General features: G+C 39.4%; 1 pseudogene; it reads left to right on the plus strand.

Moving 5' to 3' along the window:
* The first annotated feature begins 12,164 nt into the window (after window positions 1–12,164).
* On the plus strand, window positions 12,165–12,773 carry LOC118856013 (annotated as a pseudogene).
* Window positions 12,774–20,445: the final 7,672 nt, after the last annotated feature.

Genomic DNA, 20,445 nt, shown 5'->3' on the forward strand with positions numbered 1-20,445 from the left:
GCAGCAAAAATATGTATTGTACACCCTCTCCTTTTCTCAATCTACTTTCTGATTAAATCAATTTTTTTTCCCCTTTTGACAGAGCAATACTGCACTTAGTGTGAAATGATCATGCTGAGCAATACTGTCTCTCTGTTGGGAAAGATCACATAGGACTTCTGAGCTAACAAGATAACAGCAAGAGCAATGCTATTTTACATTTGGAGGATGCTGTTTCACATAAATTATCTTGCTCAGTCCATGCAGCAACACATTGAGGTAGGCAGCACGAGTGTCACCCCCATTTTTACAGAGGAGGAAACTGGCACTCAGAGAGGCTAAGTGATTTGGCTAAAATTGCACAACTAACTAAAGTCGAGATTCAAACCCAAGCCTTCTGACTCCAAGATCAGAGCTCTTTCTGTATTTCTCCCCACTCTGATACAACCTTCATTCAGTTTCCAAAGTAATTTTCCTGACTTACTGATTTTAATATGTCTATTTCTATTGTTCAGTTGTGTCTGGTTTTTTGTGACCCCATTTGGGGTTTTCTCGGGAAACGTACTGGAGTGGTTTGCCATTTCCTTCTCCAGCTCATTTTACAGATGAGGAAACTGAGGCAAACAGGTTGAATGACTAGCCCAGGGTCACATAACTAATAAGTGTCTGAGGCCAGATTTTAATTCAGTAAGATGAGTCTTCTTGACTCCTGGCCTAGCACTCCACTGTGCTACCTACCTGCCCATTTACCCCTACCCTAAATTCAACAAATTCACATCGGTCCTTATTACCTAAAGGATGAAATATGTTATCTTCTCTTGGGTATTTAAAGACCTTCTCAACATGGTACCTTTCCAGTCTTCACTTTACTCCCCTCCACATACTCTACGAACCAGAGGTGCTGACTTTTTTGCTGGTCCTTGCACACATTCCATGTCCTGACTCTTTTATTCGGGTACCCCCGCCCCATACCTGGAATACTCTGCTTCACTTTCTCTTCCAACTCCTGGATTTTCTGACTTCCTTCAAGTGTAAACTCAAATCCCACCAATTGCCAGAGGCTTTTCCTTGTTCCCTTTCCACTGACCTTTTCCCAATACCAATGCCTTCACTTTGAGATTGCTTTCCATTCATATATATTGAGTGAAAATAATATATTAATAACTAATTATCAATTTGTAATCCATCCTTTTCCTCCTGTTTCTGTTAAGACCCAAATTCTAAAAGCCCCCAAGGCACATGCTTGCTAACTAGGTTGGGTGGGACCCCACCCAACTGGGAAACCTAATTTCTGTTTAGAGTATAAACAGAATCCATTCTGGGTAGAGCCTTTGCCTAGAGAAGGAACCCCTACCCACCCACCCCTACCTTGATCGCCTCCATTAGAGTTTAGGGCAACCCAGCTCATGAAGGAGAAAACTAGCCAGAGTGGTCTGGATAGAAATGGCTTCCCTGCAGAGATGTCTTGAGGCTGCTGAATCTCATGAAAAATCCATGTTGAAGGGGAAAAGACTTTTAGCCCACCTTCTCATTAAATGTCTATTAATTAGGACTGAGTTATACTTGTCTAGGGAGTTTCCTTCAGAAGGTACATATCTGATTAAGGCATTTCTGAGTCTCCTTTGGCATCTTTGTTTACTGAGAAAAACACTAACCATCAATTTATTGATTACAGAGGAGCCTAATTAATAGACTGATCATTAATTATTGGAATCTGTCTTTCAAAGGTTTCCATTTACTACAATATATATGTGTATATATATATATATATATATGTATATGTATATATAATCTGTATATGGGTATATACAAATATACATATGTGTTTATATATGTATGTGTATATATATCTGGATATCCATAGTTGTTTGCATGTCATCTCCTCATTAGAATGTGAGCTTCTTAATGTCAAGGACTGTGTTTTTGCCTTTCTTTATAAACCCAGAACTTAGCACAGTGCCAGACACATAGTGCTTCATTGATTAAGTATTAAGTGCCTAGTGACAAGCTGAGCTACCTCTCTAAAGGGAGAAACTAAACTTCAATCTTAAGACATTAATTCAACATATCTAGAATAAGGTTTGGCAGGAAAAAAAAATTAATCAGAAGCACGGCATCTTCCTAGAAGAGGAGAGACATCAGGTAAGCCTGGAAGAGAGCTAGAAATCCTTGCTGCTAAGAGGCCCATAGAGATAAAGAAGGAAAGCATAATGTCAGTTTGTGTAAAGTTGCTGAAGTAAGAGAAGAAATGTTATGCATAGAAAATAGTAAATAGGTTAGTTTGGCACATGAGGGAGAATAATGCGAAATAAATCTAGAAAGATATATTGGACCCAAATTGTGAAGGGCTTTAAATGTTAAATAGGAGCTTTTACTTAGAAGTAATGGGGAGCCACTGAAGTTTATTTTTTTTCTTTTTTCTTTTCTTTCTTTTTTTTGCCACTGAAGTTTCTTGAGCAGAGGAGAGATATGGTCAGACTTGTATTTAAGGAATATCAATTTGGTAGCTGTGTGGAGGATGGATGAGAGGGAAAGACTAGAAACAGGAAATCCTATTAGGAGGCTATTGCAATAGTCCAGGAGAGAAATGATGGGGCACTTAACCAGGATAATGACCATGTGAGTGGAGAGGAAATGGATGACAAATATGGCGGGAGTGGATTTGACAAAACTCAGCCAGCTCTAAATCTATGATCCTAAGCTCCTATTTGATTTCAGTGAATGAAATAGAGTCAAGGACTCCTATCACTGGTCTGCCATCTCACAGGAAATGCTTTATAGGTGTACCTCAGAGATTTTTCAGATTTGGTTCCAGACCACCACAATAAAGCAAGTCACACAAATTTTTGGTTTTGCAGTGCTTATAAAAGTTATATTTATGTTATGCTGTAATCAATGAAGTGTGCAATAGCATCCTGTCTAAAAAAAGAACAATGCTAGCCGTCATCTAAGCCTTCAGCTCCTCATCATCTTTTGCTAGTGGAAGGTCTTGCTTCTACATTGATAACTGTTGACTGACTAGGGTGGGGGTTGCTGAAGGTTGAGGTGGCTGTGGTGTCTTCTCAAAATAAGACAACGATGAAGTTTGCCCCACCAACCGATTCTTCCTTTCACTTGAACACTTAGAGGCCATTTAGGGTTATTAGCTGGCCTAATTTCAATATTGTTGTGACTAGGGGAATAGGGAGGCCCTTGAGGGAGCAGTCAGAACACAGAAACATTTACCAATTAAGTTCACAGTCTCATATGGGCGTGGTTCATGGTGCCCCAAAACAATTATAATATAACCATTGATCATAGAGCACCATGACAGGTATAAAAATAGTGAAAATTTTTGCAATATTGTAAGAATTACCAAAATGTGACATAGATATTATGTGAGCATATGCTGTTGGAAAAATGGCACTGACTTGCTCAGTGTAAGGTTGCCACAAACCTTCAATTTGTAAAACAACACAATATCTGCAAAGCACAATAAAGTGAAGCACAATAGATTACATCATGCCTGTAATTCAGCCAACATATATTAGACACTTCTATGTATCAGGCACTGACTTTAGCACCAAGGAGTAGGAAGACAAAAATGAAATAATCACTGTCTTCAAGGATCTTTCATTCTACTGTAGGGAAGCAAAATACACAGAAATAAGTAAGTACAAAGTAATTTCAGGAGGGGCGTAAGAAGAGGCGGGGAGAGAGACAGAGACAGAGACAGAGACAGAGAGACAGACAGAGAGAAACTGATACATGGAAGAATCAGAAAATATATATAGGGAAGAGAAGGGAGAAGGGGTATGGGAAGGGGGAAAGAGGAAGAGGAAAGGAGAAAGGAGGAAGGAAAAGTTGGAACCAGTCTGCAGTCTAGGGCAGAATCTGAATACACATTTTAGCTAACAATGGGAAATCCAGCAGCAAGGAAATAAACTCAGAGTACCAAGTTCAAGAAAGCTGGCAAAATAAAATTTGATAAAAGAGACAAGATAATCAGAAAAAGTAGCCAAAAATTTTGGTACTGGCAATCAGAAGACCAAAATGATAGAGGAGAGCTCAGAAAACAGGACATGGTTTTAAAGGGACAAAGTCTGGCGGGACATGATGTCATATGACAAGGAGTACCCAGTCATGGCCCTCTGCTGATGAAGAATTAAAGCATAACATCCATGCCTATCCCACTCCTTTATCTCAAAGGTAATATTAGATTTCAAACTGAGAAGCTCCTAGTTTTAAAAGCAGAAATTTTAGCTTAAGATTTTATTATTTGACTCAACCAAAGATAAATCCTAAAGTTCTGGGCTTTGTTCAGGGATTTAAGCAAAAAACAATTGTGCCTTGAAGAATCTAGTAGTAAATTAGAATCATATTCACATAATAATATTTCTTTTACATATCGGGTTGGTTGTTGTCCTTCATTCTCAAAGAGGACCAAAATGACTTCACTATGTTAGAGTCAAGTTCTTCGGAGGACAACCTGGTTTGAAACCTGCATCTGCCATTTACTACCTTTGTGACCTTGGGCAAATCATTTCATTTCAATGAGCCTCAGTTCCCTTAACTGTAAAATGAGGTTGTTGGACTAGAGGATCTTTAAGATCCCTTCTAGCATTAAATCTATAATTCTGTGACCCTATGACCCTAAACTATTTCTTTGAATATTTTATATAGTATGTTAGGAATTATTTCTTCTTCTAAAATCGTTAGGAATATTTCTCTCACGCCTTAGGATCATAACTGGAAGGGACTTTATAAATCATCTAGTTGAATATCCTAATTTATAGATAAAGAAACAGGCTCAGAGGGATTAAATGACTGGTCCAAGGTCACACAGGTAGTAAGCAACAGAGCCAGAATTGAAACCTCCTATCTTCTGACTCCAATCCTAACATTCTTTCCATTGAACGACATATGATATAACTCTGTCTTCAGATTCACTTGAGTGCTGTAGCTAATATACAATAAAACATCTGGAACATATAATTTACCTTTCTTTCAAAGGATACCTGATGTATTTATTTCCACTGCTTTATATGTATATCTCTGTTGATTGAAACTATACACTGAAAACTTCATGGTTTGAATGGAGAAAATGAGCATTTATTTAGGGGTTTCATGCTTTCATAGATCTGTAATGACGGTTCAATTTTGGAAATTGGCGTAGCAAGGCACACTAGAAATTTGAACTTTCCATTTGGCAAAAAAAGGATAAAAGAATGCCTTATTACTCTCTGTCCCTTCTATGATACAACAAAACTCTTTTCCTATGTCCTGGTGACCAGCTTTCTGCCTTCCAAAAATATAGTGAGCTAATCTCTGTTGAGTTTGTTTTGGTTTTGTTTTTTTCTGACTTGTTTTTGGTCTGATCCTCTAATTTCATTAATGTACAAAAATGTCAAAGAGAAAAAGTATTATATCAGAGCTCCCTTCCACCCCAGCTAAGATCCTGAGAAGACTCTACCCTGAGGTCAAACCTCTAGTTCTGTTGATAACCCACTTGAATTCATTTGTCAGTGATTAACAGACTTCCACTTTATCATATGCTCTCCAGCTCAATGCCTCTGAATCCCCAGCTGTCAATAATCAAACCCCATTTTGTGTCTCCCATCCCTATTGCCATCCCTCTCAATTTAAACCTCCCAATGCTGCACTCTAAAGATACCTAACCCTTACACTGTGCTTTCTGAATACTTGCTTCATAGGCAGCAAATTTGTTTTCATCTTAAGACTTTTCCTTTCTCACTCCTTCCATCTTTGGGCTCTCACTGAGCTCTCACTTTCTCCTGATGACAGAGCCTCCACTGGCCACTCTTTCCAGCACTGGTTGCTCTTTAACTCATTCTTCCTACCTCACCAGTTGATTGTGGGAAAGTTGGAATACTCCTTGTTTCCCACTTCCACTTGTCACTTCCAAGCTCACCCTCTACCACCATAACTCAGTAATCACTTCTCTTTTGAAGTTCGTTCAATCCTCATCTGCCACCTAATCTAAACTAGTAGCTGCTGTCTACTGATTTTCCACCTTCTTTCCTCAATGAGTTCAGTGCCTTCCTCATAGTCTTTCCTCACAACTCCTACCCTCGTGCTGGGGGACTTCAACATACATATTGTTACTTTTTTAAACACCTTTATATCCTCAGCTTATTCATTTTCCATAATCTACTCCTCCACTTCACCTCAGCTACACACAGAAATGCTCCTTCTCTTGATCCTGCCATCATCCCTCAGGGTTCTGTCCTGGGTTCTCCTTTCTTCTCCCTCTATACTATTTCCCATGATGATGTCATCAGCTCCCAGATATTTACTTTTATCTCTATGCTGATCATTCTCCAATCTACCGATTTAGCCTAAACCTTTCCTGACTTCCAGTCTTGTATCTCTGTCTATTGGGCATCTCAAACTGAATGTCCTGTCAGCATCTTAAGTTCAACATGTCTAAAACTGAACACATTGTCTTTTTTTCCAAAAATCCTCCCCTCTGAACCATTCTACTTCTCTGTCAAGGATGCTACCATCCTCCCAATCACCCAGGCTCACAACTAAAGTATCATCCTCAACTCCTCATTCCCTCTCGCCCCTCATATCTAATCTGTTGCCAAGACCTGTATACTTTACCTTTGCGATATTTCTCACATATTCCCCCTTCTCTCCTCTGACATTTCAACCACCCTGGTACAGACCCTCATCACTTCACACCTAGAATATTGTAATAGTCTTTTGGTTAATCTCCATGTTTCAAGTCTCTCCTGACTATTGCTGTTGTCTTTGTGGCTGCTGTTACTTGTCCTTGTTCCTCTTCCTCCTCCTCCTTCTTTTTCTTCTTCTCTTCCTTCATCCCTCACTATGTGTGGCCCCTCTCTCCACTTGGGGTGTCATACCCTTACATATAGGTGGGTGCTCTTGTCCAAAGGAATACAACATTTGGTCACTTAGATTTCATAAGATATCTTGAGTTTTGGAGGCTAGTTTTTTGTTTTTAATTTTTTTTTCAAAAAGCTGGGACAATTTATTCTATCCTGTACTGTTTTTATTTATGATTTCTTGAAAAATTTTTTAAAAAGGCTCTGATAAAACATATTTTTTAAAAGTCCATTGTGGTTCAAATGGAGCTACTTGACTACTAAACCCAAATCATTCTGGCTTTCACTGAACGGTCAACAATAGGCCCAGCCCAAGCTTCCTTATTCATTGTTTGAGTTTTGATGGTTAAGAGGGAGTAGAAATAGCAATTGTTTTCTGTTCTGGCCAGAAACTCAGAGGGTCTTCACCTCCTAGATTGATACCTTTGTGATGACAAACTAGGCCATCTTTTGTTTCAGTTCTTACTAAGCCCTTAATCGTTGAGTGGGCATTGCCTCAGACAAACTGAGACCTAGGAAGATGTTAATTTTAAAAAGCCAAGATCACCCACTGCATCCTGCAGCATCATCAGTCTTCTTGACTCTTGTCTTGCCACTGAACTGTAATGATTCTGGAAGAGACAGTGAAGCTAATGATATTGTGCAGTTCTGCCTCACTTAAATCCTCACGCACAAGTCAAAACATCAACCTCTTGATGTCATTGGTCCTCCTTGAAAATGAATGACAGAACAACAACTCTTCCCACTCCAGTCCATCCTCTACTTAGCTATCAAAGTGATCATCTTAGAGCACAGGTCTGACCATATTACCCCACCAAACCTCCACATTCAATAAACTCCAATGGCTCCCTATTGTCTCTAGGATCCAATACAAAATTTCTCTTTGGAATTCAAAACCTTTCATAACCTGCCCCACCTTAAACACACATACGCTGCTATCTGTTAGCACAGGACTCCTTCGTGTTCCTTGCATGAGACCCTGATCTCTTGACTCCTGACATTTTCGCTGGCTCTCCCCCATGCCTGGAATTCTCTCCTTCCTCATCTCTGCCTCCTGGCTTCCCTGGCTTTCTTCAGGTCTCCACTAATATCCCACTTTCTACATGAAACCTTGCCCAATCCTCTTTAATGTTAGTGCCTTCCCTCTCTTGATTATCTCTAATTTATCCTGTATGTATCTTGTGTATACAAAGTTGTTTTACAAACATGTGTATATGTGTTACCTCCCGATTAGATCGTGAGTCTCTTGAGAGCAGGGACTATTTTTTTGTCTTTCTTTGTATTCCCAACATTTAGAACCTTCCCTGGCACATAGTAGGTGCTAAATAAATGTTCATTGGCTGACTGGATGATTTAAACCCCCTTTACCAATGTATATTAGCAATTGGTTTATGATGTATGTTCTTAGAGACATAATTGGGGCACTGAGAAATTAAGTGATTTGCCTAGGGAAATAAAGACTATTGTGTCAGTGGAGGACTTGAATTCAAATCTTCTTGAATCCAAGTCCAAGGGTTAATTTGTTTCCCTCCTGGGTTACAAAATGCAGGTGGGTGTCATTCTATATATTTCTTTGGGACTTAACATCTCTTTTTCTTATGACATTCAATTCAGATTTTTACCATTGGTGAGTTTTTGATCCCAAATTTTCTTCTTTCAAGTTTGCCTCATATATCTGTGGACACAGCGGATAGAAAGCTGGCATTGAAGCCAGGGGAATATGGGTTCAAGTCTGGTCTCTACCATAACATATCTGTGTGACCTTGGACATGTCATCTAACCCCTTAAAGCTCTAGACAACTGCCTCAGACTATAATTTGCAGAGAAGTTGCTGATCTGAATTGGTAGAGAGGGTATCTTCATCTTGGAGCTCCCCCTATCAACAAAGTCACGGGTAGCCAGTCCTTAACCCTGGTCTCACTAAAGAGCCCCTACACCTTTCTAAATGTTTGGTCTACTTAATGTTGGCTTTTTTTCCAAGCATTTTGAAATAGTAAAAACTGAATATCCTAAAAATCGTGTGCCTCTTATTCCTTTAATCTCTATATTCTTCATGTTCTCTGTTAATTTTAGCACAGTGCCTGGAACATAGAAAGAATTTAATAAATTCTCCTCATTTGCTTTTTTTTTTCTAGACTCCTCAGTTTATGTGTTCCTGGAAAGGAAGAGTCTCAATGTTTACAGCATTCCAGGTGTTCATAAGAATGGTGCATGATCCCATGATTGTTCCATGAGACATTGCTGTAGCCTGTGGACATGTTCAGTCCTCTGGTTGTGCTTTCTTTAGCGTGTGTTCAACAATTTTGTTCCTTGCTTTCCTCACCATGACACACAGTTGTTGAAAGTCACTCCACCATAGCTAGAAGATTTAAATGAGCAATTGGAGAAAGAAGGGGAAATCACACTAAGGCTTAAATGCTTTTCTTTATTATTAGAGGGAGAAGGAGCCTTCCTGGAGCTCCAGAGGACATCCATTGCTAAAAGCCACACAAAAATGATTTTCAATGAGTTTTACTCTGTAGTCCAATCTTAGGAAACATTCACAAATCTACTTTTGAGAAATTCAGTAAAGGTAATTCAAAATTAATTCAAAATCCTTTTTTATCTGTTTCCTGGATAACAATACACTATAATCTTGTCATCTGGGTACATTTGGTACAAATAAAGACTGACTTTTACTGGCCCCTAATGTACTTTCAGGCAGAGCTGAAGCTTTCTGAGACTTTCAATCCCCGAAAGCAGTCCAAGCAAAAGTCAACAATGTCGATGTGTGTTTACAAAGAGATTTCAGTTTCGATGTCCATAGGGATGAGAAATAAAATGAGTTTAGCATTATTAGAAAATTTTTGTACAGTTGGGAACTGGGATCTCAAAACAAAGATTCACAGTTCAAACAGCTACAATGTGAGACTAAGATTGATGTCACCGGTTACCTCACTCTGACAGTGAGGACCCTTCATCCTTTCTGTTTCTACAGAGATGGGAAGGATATTTCAACACTGCAGAAAGTCCTTGATGTCAACAGTGCAGGTATTCCCCCTACCACAGGTGTTTGTACCTCCACCTGAGTATTGGTATTACTATGGCTATAGCATGAGGAAAAAAAATCACCAGCAGCCAAACTTTTAGTAATGTGCTTTTCCGAAGTCAACTATGCTGACCTATCAGAATCGCATAACAAGGAGAACTGAAAAGAATATCAAAAACCATTTATTCCAGGCCAAGTAGCAATTCCCTCAACAGCATCCCTAATAAATGGCCAATCAGCCACCACTCAAAGACCTCCATTGAAAGGGAACTCACAACCTGTTTACATAAGTGTGATGTAAATGTAGTGCAGAGAGTACAGTTATCCCTTGCACATTGTGACTTTCCCCATCACAGTTTCAATATATTATGGGTTAGCATAAAAAATTAAATAGTAATTTTTGGAGAGTTTTGAACAAACTGAAGATGATACATGAAGGTTAGCAGACAGCACAGAGTCTATGACCGAATACTTAACCCAAATTTTATAGTAAGGTACTTTAAACGTCCCATAAAAGAAAAAGAAAAAGAAAAAAAAATCAGATGCCTTCTCTGGTACAGAGAGAAGGCTAAAGAATTTTACATGAATTTCCCAGATTGCAGAGGAAAGGTCAGGGAGGAATAGAGACACTGTGCCCCTCACTGTGCCCCGCACCTACATTACATGGAAGAGATAACTGTATTGGACTCTGAATCAGGAAGCCATGAGTTCAAATCTTACCTTAGACACATATCAGCTCTTTGACCCTGCACCAATCATTTAACCCCTACGGATCTCCGTTTCCCCATCTATAAAATGAGGAAGCTGTACTTGATGATGTCTAAGGTCCTTTCCAACTCTAAATCTATGTTCAATTTTTAGACAGCCCTCATTGTTTAGAAATTTTTACTGATAGCCACTCTAAACCTATCTCTTTGCAATATCCAGTCCCTGTTCCTGGTTCCATTCTCTGGAGTGAACAGAATAAGTCTAATTACTCTTTCATGTGACAGGTCTTTAAAAATTTGAAGCCAGTTATCATATCCTTCCTAAGTCTTCTCTTCCCTAGATTAAATAGTCCATCAGCAATTCCGTATATGTCCCAGCCTTCAACCCAACTCTATGAGCTAAGTTCAGGAGTCTACTGGAAGGCAAGTACACTGGCCACTCATGAGCAGGAGGTGGATTGATTTCTTGCAAAAAATTTTCTGGATAACCCAGGCATTCAGCAGTTGCCTCAGAAATGATGGAAGAAGGCCTAGATGGCAGAATTCTTAGCAGACTTCCTTGAATATATGTCTTCCTTCCAGGAGTCCATTGAGTCCTGAACAGTAAAGATGAAGTGGAGAAAATTCGTAGGACACGGTTCTCACATTCTGAGACATCTCTTATTCTTCGTTGCTGAGGTCTTCACGACCCTCAGGAGGCTTAGGTGGAAGAAAGCCATCAGTGTCTTTATAACCTGACTCACTGATTCATCTCCCCAGGGCAGCATTAGGCAAGGCACCTCCTGGGGAGGCAAGGCCTGAAAGAAATGTCAGCCATGAGATCTTTGCCTAGGGAGCTACAGGATCCAGGATGAACAGCACATACCTGCAATACTCACATTTTGGGAGTTAGTACTAACGGCTCTCCCGCACACTAGTTAAAGTCTCCTGCTTAGTAAAACCCATCAGAACATGGTCTCTATTGCCATAAACTTTGAAAACTATAGTAACTTCAACACCAGAATAAGGCAATAGAAAAGTCTCTCTCTTTCTCTTTCTCTCTCTCTCTCTCTCTCTCTCTCTCTTGCTCTCTCTCTTGCTCTCGCTCTCTTTCTGTCTCTCTCTGTCTCTTTCTCCTCCCCCTTTCCTCTCTTCTCTCTCCTCTTTCTCTTCTATTTCTTTCTTGCTCATCCTATCACTGGTCTCTCTCTCCCTCCCAATTTAAAAAAAAAAAAAACCTCTTCTATCAAAATAGCATAGTCAAGCAAAAAAAAGAAAAAGAAAGAAAAAAGAAAAAAATTCCCACATGCGCAAAAATCAATGTTTCATTCTATATTTTGAGTCTATTACCTCTCTATGTGGAGGTATCTAGCACTTTTGTAGTATAGATTATAGCAAAATAAATTGAGGCATAAGGAGCTATTTTTTCTACCAAAAACAGGATTTGAGGGTGTTTCGCAACTGCTGCTATTTCCAGCCTTTTGTCCAAGGTAAATCATGGCCTCTGGAGAATAAGGTAAACCCTGCCAATTCCAATAAGACCCAGGAGGCTACATTCTTCCTCAGAAGGAAAGGAGTAGGAGGAGCTTCAAAGGCCATCTCTCTCTGGAAAACAAAAACATGAGTTGCATGCCATGGAGAGGTGACAAGACCACATCAGAATTATTAAATTGCCCTAGCCACCACCACCCACCCACCCCCAGCAAATTAGCAGTGTTGAGAACTGTGTGCTCTCTACTCATTTAACAACATTTTACAAGACAACAGTACATTCACCTAGGAAACACAACAGGAGATATTCCAGAAGCTGTCTCCAAACACCGTGGTGACATGCCACAAGAAGAGCATGCTGGGGAATGAGAACTATGATATAAATGTCATCATGGCAGCCCTTTAGACCAAAGGCTATGAAGCAGTTTTGTGGGACAAGTGAAGGGATGTCAGTGTCATTGCCCTCTCTAACATCATGGGCTTCATCATGAATCTCTCCTCTAAGCTCTGCTGTGGTCAGTTGAAGCCTCTGCTCAAAAGACAGCATTGGATCTGCTTCTGAAAGGTGGGAGGCACCTACTACAACCTAGACTCATAACTCAAAGTGCCTGAGTCAATTGGAAGTGAGAGTGAGCTCAGAAATTTTTGAAATACCAGCTCTGAGGAAAGAACTGTGAACTGCTGCTGGTCATACCAGAAGATGTGGAGGCCCACCAGAGTTGGAGTGCAGATATGTAATCCAGCTCTGACTTCCTTTCCCTGTCTTCCTACAGAAGTTCCTCCACCTCTCCCTGACCCCCAGAAACTTCACTGTGTTTTGACCTGCATTACCATAGATCTCTCTCTCTCTCTCTCTCTCTCTCTCTCTCTCTCTCTCTCTCTCTCCCTTGCTCTCACATCTTGTTGGGTTCATTCTTTTCAGATTTGACAGTGCAATAGGTCAGGTAGGGAGACAGCTGCCTGTTCGTGGAGAAAGAAGTAAGTAAGAATGTAGTCCAAGTTCTCCTGGGCTTATTTTCAGAGCAGAAAGGGTATTCCTAACATTGACTTCCTTCTTCCTTGTAGAGGTCACACAAGGGACTTGACACAACCTTTGCTGAAGTTGACCACCCACTACCCCTGATTTGGAAATGCTGCCTCCACTTTCCCTTTCCTGTCAAACTAAAGGATCTGAAGATATTCATAAAGGCCAGATGACTGGCTGGCAGGGCCAAAAGTGTAGGGACCTCTCAGGAAATCCTCCATAATCCTATTTAGCAATGGTAAACATGCTGAATAACTCTAACCCTCAGCCTCATCTTAACTGAGAGCATATCTCTAAAGTAAAGATGATCAGGGAAAAAGTAAAAGAACCTGTATGTTCTAAAATGTTTATCACAGCTCTCTTTGTGGTGGCAAAGAACCAGAAATTGCAGGTAGGCCCATCAACTGGGGAATGACTGAATAACTTGTGGTATATGGTCATGATGGGAATACTACTATACTATAAGAAATGATGAGTTCAATGATTTTAGAAAAAACATGAAAAGATTTGCATGAAATAATAAAGAGTAAAATGAATAGACTCAAGAGAATATTGTATACAGTAACAGCAATATTGTTTTTAAAATTACTTTAAACAAACAAGTCATTTTGACTATTATAAGTGCCCCAATTAACAAGAAAGGACATATGAAAAAAGATGCTATCAACATCCAGAGAAAAAAATTAAATAGAATTATGTATAAATAATTTACATATAAATGCCTGTTTGTGTCTAATGGTAGCCGTCTTGGGGAGGGGAGAAAAAGGGCGAAAAAAGAAATTTACATGATAACTTTATTATATATATTTAAAAGGAAAAATAAAGTATGAATATAGAAAGCACAATATATGAGAGGCTATAAAAGCAACAACAGACTTAATTACTTCTACAATCATACTTTCAGATTTAAGTAGAAAAAGGTGACTAAAGTTGTAACTTCCTAACTCAGTTAAGAGTTAGAAAAACAAAACAAAACAAAAAGTTGTTGTTGATTTCAGTTAACCATAACAACCAATTGACTTATTTGATTTTTTTTAACTTTTCATATTTAGAAATAGACATGAAGTAAATAAATAAAGGAAAGGGGCCATCCTGAGTATTTTTCAAAATGAAAATTTCTTTAAATTGGACATTAATAAAATTCTACCATGTTCAGGAGAGGCAAGAATGGAGAAACTAAACATACACTAAGTGAAGGTGGTCCTGGCCTTGGGTGGCTTGTTTTACGAAGTCCCTACCATTTCACTACATTGTGTGGAAGTTTCAGGGGAAGGAGGTTGTAGTAGGAAGGGAAGTAGATTCTTCAACTCTACACCCAAGTGTCTCAAGTGAAAGAGTTGAAAACATTCTTTTATAAAGGAACTCTGGTTGTTGAGGACTGAAAATTGTTGGGAGCCAGCAGAAGGATTGGGAATGGAGGCACATCCAAGAACCCAAGCCTTCAAATAAGGCAGCATGAGCTTTGTGGGACACAATTTTTGACTAGTTAGCTCAGGAATGACCTTTATCAACAGACAACCTTTTTCAGGTGGCCATTTTGCCTTCATAATTCTGGAAGATGAAAGAGCAGAAGGCAAGTAATGAACCCTAATCATCTGAGCACAGCTTTGGCTACCTTGGAAATGAAGGCCTGTTTGGAGCTCTTTTGCCATTTGGGTTAGTCTGCTGTTTAAGGTGTTATTTTCTTCAGTATTTTTTGGGGTGTCCTTTAGCAAGTCATCAACTTGTTTTTCGTGGTTTTCTTGATTCACCCTCATTTCTCTTCTCAATTTTTCCTCTACTTCTCTTACTTGCTTTTCCAAATCCTTTTTGAGCCTGAGACCAATTCATATTTTTCTTGGAGGCTTTTGATATAGGCTCTTTGACTTTGTTGACTTCTTCTGGCTGTGTGTTTTGGTTTTCTTTGTCACCAAAAAAGGAATCTAGACTTTGAGTTTGAGCCTGAGTTTGTTTTCGGTGCCTGTTCATGTTCCCAGCCAACTACATGACCCTTGAGCTTTTTGTCAGGATATGACTGCTTGTAGAGTAGAGAGTACTTTGTCCCAAGCTTTAGGGTCCAAGCACTGTTATTTTCAGAGCTACTTCTACTCCACTGTCACCCCAGGCTCTGTCACAGCAGCGCTCCTCCTCCCCCAAGAACCACCAACCAGGACCACAATACAGATCAGAGCAGGGCACAGCAAGAGAATCTGCCTTTGTGCCCACAAAGCGCTCCTTGTACTCATGCTCTGATCCACAGCTAGATTCCTCCCACCATGTAAGCCAAGTACTGGGGAAGCCCCTGACACTCTGGAAGCAGTCTCAGGAGCTTCCTGTTGCTGCTATGGCCACCACTGCACCACTTCCTCCACCCCCAGAGCTCATGGCCAGACTACTCTGAACTTGATCCCGCAGTTTCTCCCTAACCTGATCTTTAGTGTTTGTGGGTTGAGAAGTCTGGTAACTGCCACAGCTCACTGTTTCATGGCCCCAAGGCCCATTCTGGCTGGCTGACTCAGGGTCTGGTCTGTCCCAGCACAGCCCATGCTGGGCAGCCCTCTGCTCTCAGCACCATGTTATAGACCCTTCCCAGCAACCATCCAGGCTCTCCTGGGCCGGAGACCTGTTTCCCTCAGCTATATCGTGGCTTCCACAGCTCTAGAATTTGTTCAGAGCCATTTTTACAGGTGTTTGGAGGAATTTGGGGGGGAACTTAAGCAAGTCCCTGCTTTCCAGCCGCCATCTTGTTTCTGCCCCCCAAATATTTTTAAAATGGAAAATTATCCCTATATAAACCCTATTACTCATCTCTCTGCCTCAGTTTCATAATTAAGTATGTAAAAGAAAAAAAAATCTTTACCAAAAAAAATTACCACTGACACACCTACACACAAACACTACTGGCTCTGCTTACAGTCAGTATCAAAGGCAACAACTCTTACTGAGAAAGGCCTGCTCCAGCATCACTAACACCAAACCATCAATCAAATGCACCTGCAGTTAAACCCAACAGCCTCAGGACCAAGAACTTCCCCTTCCCACCCCTACTCCCCATCACCGTTCTTGCTTCCGGATGGTCAAATTGTTCAGCATCACAAATCAGTGTGGTTTCATTAATGGAAATGACAACAAAGATACATTACCATCTGTTTGGCTGCAGTTACTAAAGATTCTCAAGACTTTCCGTCTGACTTGCAGCTGAAACCTCCTGTGTGTATCCTCTCACTCTATTAAAATTATGAGCTGTTTGAAAGCAGGGACTGCCTTACTTTTCCATTTACATCCCTAGGGTTTAGTGCAATGATTGGCCCATAGTGAGCACTCAATAAATGCTTTGATATTTATTCCTAAATCACAGCAGAGAAGGACAACATAGCCTCATTAAGTCAAACTCTAGTTTATTCAAGAACTGCTATCAGAAGGATTGTACATAATCATCTTTCAGCCTTGTAGTATTACCCTGGGGCAGGAAAGAAACTTGAATGAATGACTAGACATATGACTGAATGAAAGAAAAAACATTTATTAAGTGTATACTGAATGCTAGGAAGTATGCTAAATGTTGAAGATGTAAATACCAAAAGAAAAACAGTCTATGATCTCCATAAATTTCCTTTCTGAAAGGAGAAAGAAACAGTTGTAGGGGAGTGGTGGGTAAGGAGAGATCTTTAGTCTGAGATGTCACAGCGATGGTAACTAGATTCATTGAGGAAATGATTTAAATATTCTTTCCAAGAAAGATAATGTTAATGTGAATATTGTTCCCACAACTGCAGATGGTGGAAATTAAGAGGGGTGGGAGAAGGTGATGAGTGTGGTATGAAGGTGAGCAGCCTAGTGGGTCTAGGTCAGGCAAATTCTCACAAATCAGGCACACAGGGCCCCAGGAAAGGAGGTGGAATGCCAGATTGGAAGCCAAGGGAGGAACAAGATAGAATGGCACAAAGGTTGCTGGACAGAAGTGTAGTGGATCAGGATAGAATATGATATGATGAACTCTCACCAAACAGGTAGAAGGGAGAGGTTGAGGCAAGGTGGCAAGGCATGAAGATAGCCATGGGGCAATATGGATCACATATGGAAAATTAGACAATGTGTTCAATGACCTCAAACTTCTCCCTAAAACAAAGGCCCATGGTTTTAACTCCATTATTCTTTTAGTCATGCTTTATGGCCATGAAGGGAATAGGAGGGTCTCTGAAGAATTAAAACTTCAGGTCAAATAGAAGAGCACGTGTTGGGTATAGGACTATTGTACATTATCAAGAAAGAACTGGATGTAAAAAAAAGTGTTGTCAAAATATTACCCAAGACATGTATGATAAGAACAGGAGGTAGGCTGGCAATGTGCAAAGAGTGAAGAATAACAAATAAATAACCCATGTGCTGCAGTGGTACCTTCATCATTTCATATGATCCAGAAGAAAGCCAATGGTGTGTTAGATGTATACCCATTGGTGAAGGATTTATCAGAGGACAAAGACATAAAGCCTTTTGAGCATGTTAGATTCTTCCAGAGCTTATGCTGTTGTGGCACAAACTTCAAGATCCTGGGAATCCATGTAGATCACAATGAAGCATGAGAGCATGAGTTCGGGGTGAGCTCTGGCTATCAGGACTTTGGGGGCTTTTTTCTTCTCTTCATCACTCACTTTTCTTGGAGAAGAGCAAAATGGAGCCAAGTGGAAGCAACTGCCAGCAAGTACCTAGAATAGTGGTGAAGGACAGGGCTGACCACTGAGGCTGTGAAAGGGAAGAAGGCCATGATCACAACAGACCATCCCAAGTCTTTTCATTCTCTAAGAAAATAAACTTTCCCACAACTCAAATCCTCAATGGGATCAAGATTTAATTTCCCATTGCAAACAGAATAAGTGAAAACACAGAAAGGAATCTCATTATGTCACACTGCAGCTATATAAAAACTGACCATGTGGTCTCAGATACTATTTGCATTACTCTCAATTCCTTAAGTAACCACATGTTATGACTTTCAAATTCAAATTTCAAATCAGACTAATTCAGGTGCATCTGGCTTCTCTAGCACCACTCCAAGAGTAAGATCCTTAGTCTATTGAATTCAGAAAATTCCCAGGGTTATTCAAAACTCATTACTGATTATGCAGGTGCATAATGCCCTCATTTCCATGGCAACTTGGAGTTTTTCAACAAAGTATATTCTGTTTTGCCAAAAGAGCCTTTAGGAATAAACTATTTTTTTAAAGCAACATTTTATAATAAAATACATCACCATATTTCTGTGTTTGGATACTGTTTATGCATCCAGCTTTTAGAAGCAGAATGCAACTCTGTAGGAATGAAAATAGCTCTTGCTCCCAAGTACCACAGAGACTAAACAAATAATGAGCAATTCTCTCTTCCCCCCTAAAAGGGAAGGGAAGATAACTCACTGTCTCCTAAACTAATGGTGAAGAAATCTTCCTTCTACATCCCCTCCCAGAGGCTTCCTGGAAAGTGGCCTTATTATTATAAATTCTCACATCATTTTAGTGCTACAGTTATGTGTTAAATACCTCCTGCATACTCATTATATTAACTATGGAAAATGAATTTGTCAGACATTTCTTTGAATGAGAATTGCAATACTGGATTATAAAACTGTCCCCTCAAGGGAGGCCAACAGCATTTGGACTACTTAAGTGTGTTATTCAACTATACTCATACTGTTTTATCATCCTGCCCTCCTCACAGGCTTAAGAATAATTAAGTTACGTCAGTATTGTATACTTCTCCTCATTCTTCTGTACTCAATAGTTATTGGAAATTAATATCAATGACTATAATTGAACATAAAGTATGTTAAGTGCATGTGAACAAAACCTAGTGAGTTCCAGGTGAAAACATATCAAAGAAGAGATGACATACTCATCCCTCCACACAAAGAGGGCCTGCTAGGCTGTGAGCACAAAGTCAAGTAATGACAGGCAGCAGACAGGATAGGACAAATGCTCTCTTAAGCAATCCCATATCTCCTAGAAGCTGTTTCACCAAGAAGATTGCACTGTGAAATATCCAGAGGTACAACTGAAAAAAGTAGAAGGAAAAAATAGCTTCCTAAGAGGAAAAAAGGGGGAAAAAGCATCTAGATTCTGATAAATTTCATTAGTATCTGGTCACAGACAGACCCATTTCATTAGCTACAACATAAAAATTAGTAATAATAAAAGAAGATGAAGAAAGAAGAAGGAAGCAGAGGAAAAGGTGAAGGAGGAGTGATAATAATGGTAAATATTTAGTACTTTAAGGTTTGCAAAGGCTTTAAAAGTATTACCTCATTTCATTCTCACAGCAACCCTAGAGGTTTTTGTTATTCAGTCACTTAGTCGTGTCCTATCCTTTGTGACCCAGTGGACCATACTGTCCATGGGGTTTTCTTGGCAAAGATATTAGCATGGTTTGACATTTCCTTCTGCAGTAAATTAAGGCAAAGAGAGGTTAAGTGACTTGTGCAGGGTCACAAAGCTAGGAAGTATCTGAGGTGGGATTTGAACTCAGGTCTTCTTCACTCCAGGCCCAGCACACTATCCACTGCTCCACCTCTAAATGACTCTACCTTTAATGATTAATTACATTAAATTACATTAATTACAGCATTCACTTAAAAGTTACTAGGAAACACACATTATTCAAATATAGTGTGATTTACCTTATTTTTTGTTACTAAAAATAATTTCAGTATTCTAATAAGGAAAAATCAACAATCACTTAGTATTTTGAAAAAAAAATTTAAACCAGTTTAAGAGTTTAAGAAGAGAAGAAAAATGTGCTATTTTATAGCTTATAATCATTAACTTATTTCTGTGCCTTTTCAATCAACTGTTTCCATAAAGGTTAGTTTGCTATAGAAAATGGACTGAGAAAATCTCTCTGCTCCCTTCTCATTATTTTATTGAGGAGAGTATCTATGTATACAGGGCATGTTCATAAAGATTCATAAGGATGAGGAAAGAAGTACTTCGGCCAGTAGTTATTGATGTCTTCTCAGTCTCCTCTTTTTAGTAAAAAGCACTTTCCATTATCTTTTCCATTCTTTTGTAGTTTTCCTCAATTTGAGATGACTTGAGAATTGATGTGCAAGTTTCTTTAAAATTTTATATTGTCTCATAGGTTCCTTCTATGTATTTATTCTTGTATTTGGATTGTGTAGTTGGTCAAATCAAATCACTCTTCTGAATTATATCTTGTGAGGTAAATATTCAAATTCCAGGAAGGAGCCAGATTTACAATTCACAACAGAGCCCAATTCCTCAATATCCCTTTCTCAAACAGGAAGAGAAAATGCTAAAAAGAAGTAAAAATTACCAGAAATTCCCAAAAGAAAATGGGTTAGGTAAATGAGTTAAACAATAAAGAAGTCTGATGCGCTGAAATAATATCCTGTTTTAA

This window comes from Trichosurus vulpecula, chromosome 7 (assembly GCF_011100635.1).
Source record: "Trichosurus vulpecula isolate mTriVul1 chromosome 7, mTriVul1.pri, whole genome shotgun sequence".
Classification (NCBI taxonomy): domain Eukaryota; kingdom Metazoa; phylum Chordata; class Mammalia; order Diprotodontia; family Phalangeridae; genus Trichosurus; species Trichosurus vulpecula.